The 14,900-nt window shown below is 35.3% G+C and overlaps 1 protein-coding gene across 9 annotated transcripts in view; it reads right to left on the bottom strand.

Annotated features, from left to right (window-relative positions):
* The window catches only part of Eip75B (Ecdysone-induced protein 75B), a 228,651-nt gene that overhangs the window by 44,823 nt on the left and 168,928 nt on the right, over nucleotides 1-14,900 (bottom strand). The gene's annotated exons all lie outside the window — the stretch shown is intronic.

Raw genomic sequence — 14,900 nt, 5'->3', positions numbered from 1 at the left:
TCACATTTTCCGTAAGTGTAAAAATTGGACGTAAGAGAAGTAGAGTAAATTGGTAGACTCCCCCATTTCGGAAAAATATTTAACACATTGTTTTCGCGCTCTTCTATTTCCTGTTATTTGCAAAAATATAAGATGAGAAACAACAGAAACAACGTTCTGTCTAAAAGATAGTTTATAGACACTCTCGGATGCATATACCGCCTCCCTGTGCTGTTAGCAGTACAGCATACCTGGAAGAGTGACTGTCAAAAGCATGTTAGCCACTTGAGTGAGAGTCAGGCGCCCATTAGTTAGAAAGAGATGCAAACATATCTTACTTGTAGATTTGTACAATATCTGCAGGCACATTTTCCGAATCCTTCTATTGCATAAATCAATAGAAAAGTCGAATGAACAAAAAGCCTCCATTGTGATGGAATGAAAAGACCCGAAAAAATAGTTTTTGTTAGTTCAAAAAATTATAATAACGAAAAAATAAAACTGAATAATAATTATGGCTTCTTTTGACCACCTTAACCATTCGTTATCTTGCTCACAAACATTTAAATAAAAACAAAAATTGGAAAATAGAATTGACTACAAAATAGTGGTCTGGTACGAAGCTTGAAGGGGTGCAATGATACGAACGAAGAAGCAGTGCGATGACAGCGTTGTCATTGTTGCTTTTATTGGTTCAACGAACTCCATCATTGTCGTGACCCAATTCTCGGTCAGCAACCTCGAAATGTGGAGCTCGTTCACTGCGTATGCCGATTCTACATATTTAATTCGTTTACCCATGGTACGTAGCGATATTTATATACGTATACACATAAATGTGCAAACACATATTCATATATATGTGCACATACATATACATATATATATATATATATATATATATATATATATGAATATGCATTCGAATATACATACTTTACATCCATACATGTGTATACTTACATATATCTGTGTATATTTTACCAACCTAGCTGCCTTTGCATATCCGCCCTCTTTCCTTTTATTCACAAACAACTACAAATACAATGGCTCCAAGTCATTAAATGAACATGATTTTTCTACTCAAGAGTACGAGTATAAATGCTCGCACCTACGAAATCTTTGCTAACATTTTAGCCTGCAAAATAGAGCTGCCTTGCTTTGTTGACTACACTCAGCTCTCTTAACAATACATATACTAGGAATGTATGCATTCATAGCCTTATAGAAGAATGCAATCAAACCCACACACCTTAAAATTTCTAAATATTCTATATGCATATATGTATAGAGAAGAGCATTAGTTTCAAGCCTGGATGCACAGTAAAGGAGTGAGAAGCTCTGTGTTAGCACAGGGGACTGCGGGATAAAAGGTCTAAATATTATATAGAGAGCAAATATGCAATCAGGGTTCACCGTAGCTACCAAACGGTCAATGACATAGAAACGCACACAAAATGCACACTGTATAGACTTAAGGCATAAATATTTATGCAGACTATAGAAAGAACTAGAAAATATTCTTTTAGTAACTGTGTATAAATATATGCACATTAGAACGGGGCTATTTTTATAAATACGACAACTCTATACCTCGTCGTAGAAATTATGGTTCCCCATTTTGGAATAAACACAATTGTTTCTAATCAATCAAACATTAGCTAAGCCATCTCCAAAATTTTTATGTAAAACACATTTCTGCGTAGGCCGCGCTTCTAAAAATTACCTTTACCATCCAACCGAGTATTTCTGCTAAAACAACCTTTCTAGAGCGCACTTTTCTTCAGCGTTCTTCAAAAGAATTACCCTAAGCCGATCCAACAGTTACTACGCGGTCTACTATGTTTTTGCGCATGGTGCACCTTTTCGCTTGATTGGCTTCCGGCAACGCCAAAAAAGATAACCGTCAACCGATCCCACACCGGCTACGCGATCCACAACAACTCTGCGCATCCTTTCGAACTTAAATATATTAATCTATCCCTAATGAGGTATTTAAAATAAATCCATTTTTAAATTTGTTTAAATCAAACTTCACAGAAGTATTAGTCTTAAACAAACTTAATACAGGCATTACAAAAGGAGTATATTAAATTAAAGAAAACTAAAAATGTAAACAAATACCAATATTTTTCGAACTCAAACCTTTTAAGAAAATTCCAATAGACTCCATTTCAATGAAGATACCTTTTGCAGATTCTATTGAGATTCCAAAAAGTCAGAACTACAATTTTCTGTATTCCAATAAATATTTGAACTCCGTATAAAGTTGTACCTGAGATTGATATGTATATCATGCCATAGTTATATTTTTAGACAGTGAATTCCAATTAAAAGTATGAACATTAGAATGCTCCTTATAAATCAAATAAATTACTTTTACCCGTTTCACCCCTTCAGACGGCAGTACCTAAGTAAACATTATCGTATATACATTTTGGTCCCGATTGGAGACGGTGTTACGATACGAGTAACAACGGGTACATACCAGGGTATGTCTTCTTATGTATCGAGTATGTGGACAAGGTATCGAGGTGTCGATCTCTAAAGTCAAATAATGCCGTGAATTTTGCTCTGATAATCCCCGCCAAATCGAATTTTAAGATTTTCTACATTTAGTTTTTAAAATTTTTCAAAAATAATATTGCATTCCGCTCATGAATTGGTTTCGATAAGAAAGCCAGCATTTGCAAATTTTTAAAATAAATAAATAGGCTTATTCGCCTAGGCGCTTTTTGTCGTTGCTTGAAAAGTCAATCCAAAAGTTTCCAAAATTAGGAAATTTAAAGTAATAGTGCAGTTCATGGCGCGCTCTTAAAACTGGGCATACTTTTTTCATAGGATATTCAAAGACGCGTATTCCGGATAAATAATTCGTAACCTAACATATTTTGACCGTTCAAAAGTTTACTTATATGAGAAATAGTTTCATTCGCAAAGCTCGTAAGCTGTATAAATATCGCAAACTTAAATGAGAAATAAATTCATTCGCGAGGTTTCCATGATTATGAGGCAATTGCGAGTTTGAGTGAGTTGCTTTAATAAACAACGGATTAATTTCCATAAGTTATACTGAGGTCGATACGAGTAAGTATCGAGTACTAAATGTAAGGCGCGATAACATCCGAAGAGATCTAAGGCCAATCTCCAATTTGCGTCGTGCTCCTCCTGATTTTCCCTACAAATTGGCCGGACGGGACCTACATGTTTTATGCTGACTCCGAACGGCATCCGCAAGGCAGATGAGTTTTCACTGAGAGCTTTTCATGGCAGAAATACACTCGGAGCGCTTGCCAAACACCGCCGAGGGGCGACCCCGCTTAGAAAAATTTTCTTCTAATTGAAAAACCTTATTTCTAAAATTTTGATGTTGCTTTGCCCGAGGTGCGAACCCAGGGCATACGGTGTGGTAGGCGGAGCACGCTACCATCACACCACGGTGACCACACTTCTACACTACGTGAACAAAAAAATAACTCTGGAATGGGATATTTATAACTAATTCCATTATCTCAAAAAGTTGAAAAGGACATATTGTGGTACTGACATTTTGAATAGTTGTTATAAATAAGATTCTCATTACTTCGGTTTTGCCTATATGTACTCGTACACAGAAAATATAAAGGAATAACAGTTGAGACTTGTGTATCCAGTCAGAAATGTCGGAAATCGAAATTATATGCTTTTCTTTGATTTTTCAGAACTGACTTTTAGCAAGCTCATCGATTTGTGGTCATTTCCTCATGGTCTTAGGGACTATTTCAGAATTCCCCCGAGGTCATTTAGGGATCACTTCGGCGTAATTTCGGAATTTTTTTTAATTAAATACAATGTGCTATACACAGAGTGATACAAAATATCGTTTAAATACTTTGCTCACGTATTCCTGGAGCCTAGACTTACAAAAAAATGAGATACTTTTTCGAGATATCGGTTTTCAAAGCTCTCATTCTAGCCGATTGTAACCCATCACATCTCGAGCGTACTTCTCATCGTTAAAAGATAATGTATGGCACGTTGGGAAAGTACGGACGTCTCCTTTATTTTAAAAGCTAAAGATTTTTGCAATCACCACAACTGGGTTCTAAAAATGATAAAAAATGCTGATCCTTACCATTTTTTGACATTCTTACGAAAATATTGATTTGTCCCGAAAGTTTTGTAAGCTTACTTATGTTTTCTTCACCGAAATCGCAAAGTTCAGATAATTTTATTTAAGGACACAAATTTTTGGACGTACCATCCTAAGATTGTAATTTCTACTAAATTAATTTATACTAAATTTAAAGACTCAACGTGGAAGAAACGTGTGGTACATACATGGCGTATACGTAATTTTTTTGTATAAGCACTAGCGTTGCCAAATGTCCCGTATTGGCCGGGACATCCCGTATTTTTCACAAATTTTAAAGTGTCCCGCCGGGAAATGCTATGTCCCGGCCTTTTCACAATATCAAAATTAATAAATTATAATATGCTACGAAACATGGCCATATTTGTGGCTTTGATTGTATTCAGCTCATTAGCATATTGCATGCATCTCTGTAAAGAAGAAAAATTCATCCCTACTGTGGTTCTGAATATTGTCAATGTTTGAAATTTCGCACACCTAAAAAATATTCATTTTGCAAGGCAAGTGTTGTGTTTTAAGATAACGTTAGAAAATGAATCCATAGAATATTGAATTCGCATTAAACACAGTAAACGGGGGATTTTTAAAAATCCCGGGAATTTGGCTCAAATTTGAGGTTTGTCCCGGGAACCCGAAATCAAAATCTGGCAACCCTAATAAGCACGTCGTACAAAATCAAAGTTCGATTATGAAAATCGAATAATCGTTGAGTTGCGATTATCGAACAAGCTAAATAAATATACTATTTGAAATTTGATTAATAAACGTACAAAAATTTAAAATCTAATACTCGATTAATCGAACTATTCCAATATTTTTAATAACCCTGCTATTCATACTTGGATACTGCCAAATATGAGTTAATATCTTAAAAATCTATATTACCTTTTGGTAAAAAGTAAAATTTTGAATTTTTCGGGTTTTTCTATTTTTCGTAATTTTTTCAAAATAATTATTTTTTTGATTGTCATATGTTACATTGACAATAGAATTCAAAACACCGACTAGATGTTTGCCTCCGTTAGCATCAAAATTCCAAAAAGGTGATAAGTATATGGACGTTCATATATTTTTCTTAAATTGGTTAAATAATATTTCTTTCGTGTATTGTTATAAAGGAGTGTTTTTCGATTACTACACTGCTGATATTTTGTTGTGCATTTTCTTTCCATGCACAAACTTCATATGGATTTAGTATTGACGTCATTTATCGTAATTCCATGACTATAGTTAGGCTTACATGTGTACCCGCCAAAAAATTCGCATATAAGATGGCAGAGAAGTTTGGTCTTACAATTTGTAAGGTATTAAGATTTGTGCAACATTCATTACATGATACCTTATTTGTCCCCTGCAGAAAATTGAGCTAGTTCTCAACTAGACCCTACGCAGCGCTTTCAACAGGCAGATTTAACATTGTAATGTATGCATGTCTTACCAAGTAGTACTAAAACTGAGCAACAAACCAAATTAGAAATAGTGAATTTAAGCGACATAGTGAGCACAGATTTGTTAAACTCACGGCTTACAAAAAAATTGTTAGTGTTAAAAAACCGTGGTTTTTTTACATAAATAAATATACATCTACATTTGCGGGTAAAAAAACACGTATGATCACTTAGATAATGTTTAGGAGACCCATCTGAAGACTTGTGGCAGTGGTTAAATAGCTCGCTACAAAACCGGTTGTGCTTAATAGCGGAGACATGAACCTCTGTTGATCATAGTGTATAATCTATAGCTGAATCGGTTGCGATGAATCGTAGACACACACACTTTTTGGTCATAGAAGTGAAGAATAGTGTAGAGATAAAATGGAGAGACACTTTTCAGTTGAAACTGAGTATAATGCAGACTGAAATTTATAGTAGTACTAATTTGCTGCGCAACAATTACATAAGTTATGCACCTGGCAAGTTTAAATGCATATGTATATACATGTAAGACAAACAGCTAATATATATCTGCACCATATATGTAATACTCCTAGTATGTAGTGCAATATGCTCGCAATGAGTTTTGAACTCGAAATGAAAAGAATACAGGCTACAAAATTTTTGTGATTGTAGCAACATAAATGCGACAAGGAAAAATTAAAGTTTAGTTACATTCGATTATTGAATACAAAAATAAAAACTATAAAAAAGCAAAATGTCGACACTCTGATATTTGGTAGTGTACCCAGCCCGTAGTAGCAGTATTACATATGATCTGCACCTTATAACTTTAAAAATGGTACAAGTATGTACAAACATATAAATATTTCGTCACCAGTAAAATAAGTTAGTAAATGTATGTATATAAATTTTTCAGTTATCAAGACTCAGGATTTATTGCTGCTTATTGAGATCATCTATCTCTCGTCGAGAGACAACCTTATAAAAGGAAAGTGAATATAGAGCTGAATATAAAGATTTTAAGAGTTGGGATTATAACTACCTTAATAATAAATTTACATATGTCATGCCGCTTTATTATTCCTCACAACGTACAATCCCTTATGCGATTTTTTGCTGTGTATAATATGGAAATAAAAACAAAACATTAAATTGTCCTCCATGCAAATTCATACCTCTGTAGTTAAGTTTGTAAACAAAGTTCGTTTACCTCGGCGATGGACATAGTTCCATTTCGACCCCGTTAATAAAGATAACATGCAAATACCACTGTTCCATTTGCAGCTCCATATAGAGCGGGAGAGGCTCTCAAAATAAATCATACCTATGTACATACTTACATATGTATTTATACACGCAAATATACATCAGTGCACGGATTTTACTACTTTATTGGTAGATCTACCAACTTTTTAGGCCATTTTCATTTTCTACCACTTCGACCACCAAAGCCCAAAAATCTGCCAACATTTCAATATATTCGCACTGAAACCAAATACTGCCTGTCGTAAGAGGCGACTAAAATACCAGATTCAAGGGGCTGTGTAGTGCAACATTTCAGGTTGCCAGCGCAATATATAGCTTCTCCAAACCCAATTGTCAACCTCACCCATCCGCGGTGAATGTGGAGGGAGGGGATGGCCTGAAGGTTTAATGTGACCACATAAATCGTTCCCGAGATGGTCGGTCTAGCACCTTAATGGCGCTGTGGTACCGGAGCGTACCGGATCTGTATCCGGCAAAGGACCATCACATCGATAACACTCCCCAAAGCCTTCGGGGAGCAATCGTATCGCTAACACAACAACAACAACAACAACTGCGATCATTAGGTAAACGTATTTAATTGCCGAGCACACCCAAATAACATTAAGAGGTGACGCTAACCAAACTAACCAATTTTGAAAAATAATAAATAAATTTTTTTATAAAATAAATGTAGTAAATGAGCACGCAAATATTTTCCTGCGTTATTCACATCATTTTTTTGGGAATAATTTTGAACGAAAATAAAAAAAGTTTTAAGTAAACGATAACATGCCGAAGTCGGTTATTTTGTGACAGTGTTTTTGGTACACTGGAAAATTGTTGTTGTAAGTAGACGTTTCGGTAAATTTTCGTCAGTATCTCAAGCTCAAAATACTGGAAAAAACAAGTATCATATAGGCATAAGCTATGTATACACAAATTTACATGTAATTTTTTGTTTTGTTTACATGTTTTTTAAAAGAGTTATCTATTTCTGTGAAATGTGCTTTATTTGTTTTACAATAAGTTATGAATTGTTTTGTACAAATATAAACTGTAGCTATTGTTTTCTTGGAAAAAAATCTACCAACTTCTACCACTATTTTAATTTATCGTCTACCAACATTGTCTTTTTAAAGGTCCGTGCATTAATGTACATTCCGGTGTACGGTTTTATAATGCTTGCCACATCTGAATATGTGAGACAACGTAAAAGAAATGAGTAAAATTAAATAGAGCGATCTAATGAATTTGGTTTATAATCAAATCAAATATTAGGTTTTCCATATGATCCCAATTGTTTACTTAAAACTAATAATACTTTTTCGCAAAAAAAGATATACGTTGACAAATTGTATATATTTTTTTATCGAATTTTTACATTTTGCCAATTCCCTATATTAGTTCTGAACTACATAACATATATTTATGTACCTATGCGTAAATAAATACCAAACGCGATATATCTCCGATGAGATTTAGGCCGAGCTTCTTTTCAATTGCTACTTTTTAATTTTTCCATCAAATTTGTTTTATGGCGACTCCGAACACTATGTGCCAGTAGATAAATTTTCGCTCAGAAGCTTTCCGTTACAGAAATACACTCGGAGTGCTTGCTAAACCACTGCCGAGTGGCAACCCCGCTTCGAAACTTTTTTCTAATTGCAAACATTTTTTCTAAAGATTGTGATATTGCTTTGCGAGCACGATGCTGCCACACCACAGCGGCCGCCACTCTGTATGCATACATACATACATATATAGTTACATGTGTATGAACATAGAGATAATCAAGGTGATGTCAGCAGCGTTCATTGTGCTAATTTTTACTTTCCTGCCAGGGGTTGATATTTTCTGTGACCCATTTTGCAGGCGTTGGCTCTTAAATAGTTACATATAACAACATACATAGATAACATTGTATTGAGAAATATGTAGATACCTGTAAATACGTACATTCGTATATACTTGGATTCAATATTTTTAAAATGAAAAACATTTTAAATTTATAAGTATAACACTTAATTTATTAAATCAGTTTCTTAAAAAAATGTCTCAAAAAAATAGTAGCAAAGTAATCAAGTCTATTGTATTTTTTATCCCACTTCATACTCCTATAACCTTACCATCTCCCTCTTAGTCTTCCCTGCGAAAATCGCGAGTACTCCATTCATGCATGTATGGAGTACTCGCTATGGACCAACCGAGTGCTCCAAAATTAACCACAATTCATACAAAAAATATGGTCCAATTAACATTGCGATGTCCTAGGACGGGACCATATACTCCAGCTCCGCATTACATCAGAGTAATCCATGGAGTACCCACAGTCCAATAAACATCGTGTAATGATTACAATCGTTAAAAAATTAAAGAAAAAAAAACTTTTTTAAAAATAAGCTTTTATTATTTTGGTTAATAAAATTAACTAAAAAGTAAACAATAAATTGACTCTAAAGAAATATAACACTTTATAAGTTCATTGTAAGCTCAAACGATAATTAGGCTTTTTCGTCTGCGACAAAAAAATTCTATATTGTACATAATTATATATTTTTAACATTAAAACTTTACACCTAAATTATTAAATCTTACAGTTTATATCACAGTCCTAATTGTTCTAATAAAAAACGTGTTAAATTTTGATGGTATAATTAAGAACATTTAGGATCTCCTTTTCTTGCTATCGCAATGTAACACGCTTTTATTAGAACAATTAGGACTGTGATATAAACTGTAAGATTTAATAATTCAGGTGTAAAGTTTTAATGTTAAAAATATATAATTATGTACAATATAGAATTTTTTTGTCGCAGACGAAAAAGCCTAATTATCGTTTAAGCTTACAATGAACTTATAAAGTGTTATATTTCTTTAGAGTCAATTTATTGTTTACTTTTTAGTTAATTTTATTAACCAAAATAATAAAAGCTTATTTTTAAAAAAGTGTTTTTTTCTTTAATTTTATTTTTTACTTTTTAGTCCGTTTTATTAACAAGTAACGCGCGAAATTGCCACATCTGCTCAAATTTTCCAAAGATTTTCCATTCTTGATTTAACTTAAGCTGTTATGCCAATATTTTTCAGCCAGCTTTTTTCAAATAGGTAATTTTTCCAAAAGCAAAATAAATTACAGAAAAGATTACAGGGTTAAACAGCCTTAAAAATTCACTATGTTGGTTATACACAGAAATACAACAGAGGGTTGTGTCTCCGCTTTTCGCAAGCGATGAGATTCACCACCGTGACACGTGATTCACCACGTCCAAATATCACAATCCACGGATAGGTACCGGCGTGTTTGTATGGGACTTAGGCTGTTATGCCAAAGTAAATACAAATCTTTACCGATAACTGTGTTATCGATTAATTTATCGAATTCTAACAAAGTAATATTGCATTGTCATCGGAGTTATACATGTGTGCAAAATTTCAGCTCAATCGGACACCGGGAAGTGTATCAAATTTAACTTGCAAGATTCCATTACAGACAGCAAAAGTGAAAGTAAATAAAAGCTTATAAAAACGAGCAATGGTCGGCTTACAATATGTTCGTGTAGAAATATGAGTTGGTCCATTGCTGCATTACAGTGGAGTACAATGGTAAGTACGCCAGTGGACCACATGATCCAACGATTTTTGCAGGGAATATGTTCGTGTAGAAACATGAGTTGGTCCATTGCTGCATTACAGTGGAGTACAATGGTAAGTACTCCAGTGGAGCACATGATCCAACGATTTTTGCAGGGAATATGTTCGTGTAGAAACATGAGTTGGTCCATTGCTGCATTACAGTGGAGTATAATGGTAAGTACTCCAGTGGACCACATGATCCGACGATTTTCGCGGGGTTATAACTCCTGCTTTTTTTCTATAAATCTAAGTTTTTCCCTTTACTTTCATTTTATTTTTCCATTTCTTTTCCCTGGCCCTGTGAACCTTCGAGTCTGTGAATTATAATCACTTTTGCCGGCAGGTATGCGCACCGGTGTAAAATTCTAGCCTCTTTAGGTGCGTTCTCCCCATTGTCAGAGGTTCTCTACACAACTGGCTATATTTGGAGAAAATATTCTGATAATAATGCTGTGTAACCTCGATAGTTGGCTGATCACTGCAGTGTATTCCAAGCGGAAGTTGCTGCGATTAAGGATGCGGTGGATGAAATGCTATCCAGCGCTACTACGGTTAGGGAATTTAACATCTACTCTGATAGCCAAGCGGCTATAAAGGCCTTGAGCTCAACTACAGTGCGATCGAGGGTGGTCTGGGAGTGCCTGACCACACTTGCGATTGCATCGAATTATTTTACAATTAAGATTATCTGGGTCCCGGGCCATAGTGATATTCCGGGTAACTGTCAAGCGGATCTCTTAGCCCGAATCGGTACAACTGAACCGGATGAAGATGGCTGTAGGGATTTCGGGATTCCGCTAGCCACCTGTGGATTGCTCTTCCATAGCTGGGTCTCGAGTCAGCTCAGCAAACGTTGGGCGGACACTACGTCTTGTAGGATATCAAGATCTTTCTGGCCGAAAGTGGATGGCAGGAGGTCTGCTGAAATAATTGGGTTCACTAAGGCTCACCTATCAATGGTCATTGGGGTTTTGACAGGGCACTGTCCCATGGGTATCCATGCGGTACGTCTCAATATATTGGAAACTCCATCCTGCTACAGCTGTATGGAGGATGATGAGGTGGAATCACCAAATCACTTTATGCTTGACTGCCCAGCTTTTGCCAGAACTAGGCGAAAGTATTTCGGTCGTGACTCACTTGGATCTCCCGAGGAGCTATCCAAGGTTGAGATCGGGATCATTCGGAACTTTATCGTTGCTACCCAACGATTCTCTAAGTAGTTATATCTACGTCACCGTTAGTTTAGGTTATTATATGTGGTATCACAACGGACCGTCATGTTGTCCAAGTGAGCTTCCTCTATCAGGGAAGCTACCACCCAACCTAACCTAACCTAACCTCGATATAAACTAACTCCATGTTAAATGGATAACTTGTCGTTAGATAAATTTGCCCAATTACAAAAGTTACAGTAAATAAGAATACGCGGCTGCATAAGCAAATAAATAAAAATGTATCGAGAAAAACAACATCAAAAAACTTTAGACGACGACAGTGGTTTAGAAAACAGTCCGGGTATATTTTCGCCATGAAAAACTTCTCAGCAAAAACTGCAGAAAAAGTAGCACGCCACAAATTGGACGAGAAGGTTGGCTTAAATCTGCTTAATAGTCTACATACATACAAAGTGGCAAGCTAAAAACTTATGCACCCCTTTTACGGTGAACCAGTACTTCTAAGGTATAAACAATTCAATATAAATCGATAGGTCTTCTTAAGGAGCAGTACCACTAACTCGAATATGTCCGCAACTTTTGGCTTCGGAAAAAAATCAAGGCTATAAAGAATCTACAAAATACCTTCATTTTTCTCCTAATTCTTGTGTGAGGTGTTAAAGGATTATTTGATGAAAATATGAAATTTCGCTGTGAAGAGTCAGTTTGCTGTAATTTTTTTCAATCAGGCAACGCTTTTTTAACCCTTGACCATATGGTAAGGTTGGGCATAATCGAGTTAAACTAAGAAACTACCCTGCAAAAATTGTTGGATCATGTCGTCCACTGGAGTACTTACCATTATACCTACTCCACTGTAATGCAGCAATGGACCAACTCATATTTCTACACAAACATATTGTAAGCCGATCATTGCTCGTTTTTAACGATTGTAATCATTACACGATGTTTATTGGACTGTGGGTACTCCATGGATTACTCTGATGTAATCGGAGCTGGAGTATATGGTCGCAATGTTAATTGGACCATAATTTTTGTATGAATTGTGGTTAATTTTGGAGCACTCGCTTGGTCCATAGCGAGTACTCCATACATGCATGCGATTTTTGCAGGGTATGAGCAGGATGTAATTTACATTGTTGTTACCTATTCAAAGTGTTTTCAAAAACCAACAAGATTGGTGTTAAGGATATTTTTGGTGAGCTTTTAGATGATTATAAAATGAAACAATGTAAAATAAAATAAAATAATGTAATATTAAAAAAAGTAAAATAAGATGAAAAAAAAAAACAACACGAAGATTTTGTACATATTAAGCTTTGTTGTAAGTATAGCGCCAGAATCAGCAAATCGTCTGACAAAAATCATTAAGTTCTAAATAATTTTGGGTCTCATTCTCTATTACGAAACGAACGGTCGTGTTGCCTCAGAGACGAATCACTGGTGTATTTGCATAATGTTAAACGATGGCAACATACTGTAACGAATTTCAGGGAACTCCCCTTATTTGCAAGCTTCTACTAACGTTCGTATTGCTAAACTGTTGAATAAAATAACTCCAATATTCGATAATGCAAAATTTACTACTTGTTTACCCCCAGCCGTGATGTGGTGGTGGCGTGCTCCGCCTACTATATCGAAGGTTCTGGGTTTATGTCCTGGGCAAAAACAACATCAAATATTTAGAAACAGCTGTTTTAATTTGAAAACCAATTGTTTCTAAGCGCTACACTATGAGTGTATTTATGTTGTGAAAAACTTCTCATTGAAAACTGATCTGTCTTGCCGCCGTCGTTTGCAGTCGGCATAAAACATAGGACCTACCGCCAATTTCTTACACTTGATGTAAAATTTTGTATGTTTGTTTAATGGTGTGTTCAGTTTATACTTATATTTAAGAATTCATGAGCTTAACACCGGCTTATAATAATTGAATTTCAATTATTATCTTTTCTAAGAGAAACTGAAAAGAATGAAACATTTACTGGCATATTCCTATGGAACCATTTCGAAAACCACCAACGTAATCATCATCAGGCAATTTTGTAATGTTATTAAAGGTTTCACCGGGTTTCGAACCGTGAATCACATGGTGAAACTGCAGTAGCCTTTAACCACTAGGCCATCCTGCTGGTATTTGTTTTCATGCTTAATTCAGTTTTTCTCATTTCTACACTAAAAACACAATTGAGACATTTTGTCGCTATATTATTTTGTGTGCCATGTTTTTGTAAAGTACTTCTTCGTTGCGAATGAGAAGCCTTGTAAACTCAGGCTCTAAATGGCACACAAATTAATATAGAGACAAAATGTCTCAATTGTGTTGTTAGTGTAGAAATGAGAAAAACTGAATAAAGCATGAAAACAAATACCAGCAGGATGGCCTAGTGGTTAAAGGCTACTGCAGTTTCACCATGTGATTCACGGTTCGAAACCCGGTGAAACCTTTGATAATATTACGAAATGGTTCCATAGGAATATGCCAGTAAATGTTTCATTCTTTTCAGTTTCTACAATTATTATAAGCCGGTGTTAAGCTCATGAATTCTTAAATATAAGTAAAATTTTGTTTTCAATGAAATTTTTCACCGGCCATCATATTGTCTTCATCAATAGCAAGCTTTACAAATTACCAAGAGGCATACGTGCTTTTGAAATTAATTTTAATTCAGTGTTGTATCACTTTTATTTAGCTCAACTAGTGGCAAAAATATGGAGAAGACCTTTAACTGTGATAAGTCCGTTGTTTCATCAACTATTAACGAAAAATGGTTTTTTATTGTAAAATCCGACATTCCTCTTTTATGTGTTTCCTTGCCTAAATTATCTGCTGCCGAAGTGCAGTTCATATGTAGCTAGAAATTGTGGGAGGAAATCCATTTAAGTAAATGGAAGATTATACGACTGGGAATGGTCACACAGTAGTGGAGAGTCCCTTGGGCCACTAGTTTACACACACTTCCCATAAGGAGATGATGCGAAACAGTTATGTAACCACGTCTACAATTCTTATACGGAGCGAGAGGTACCAAGATTGGTGACCAAAACCAAAACTGAATGGGCAATAAAAACTTTTTCCAAGTTCAAATCACCGGGTCCATCTGCTATGCTGCAGATGGCCGGTGGAACGAATATAGAATAACTAAGAATAATCTTTGAGAGTTGCATAAAACTGAAACATGTCCCGCAATTTTGAAGAACGGCTCGACTAGTCTTCATACCGAAAGCGGGAAAAACCAGTCTTCTGCACCCGAAAGACTATAGGCCTATGAGTTTCACATCGTTTCTGCTCAAAACTCTAGAGAGATTAATAGATTTGTATACAAAATCAAA

This window comes from Eurosta solidaginis, chromosome 5 (genome assembly GCF_040869045.1).
Source record: "Eurosta solidaginis isolate ZX-2024a chromosome 5, ASM4086904v1, whole genome shotgun sequence".
NCBI lineage: Eukaryota > Metazoa > Arthropoda > Insecta > Diptera > Tephritidae > Eurosta > Eurosta solidaginis.
The sequence above is the reverse complement of the archived record's forward strand: the minus strand, read 5'-3'. Positions and strand labels throughout refer to the sequence as shown.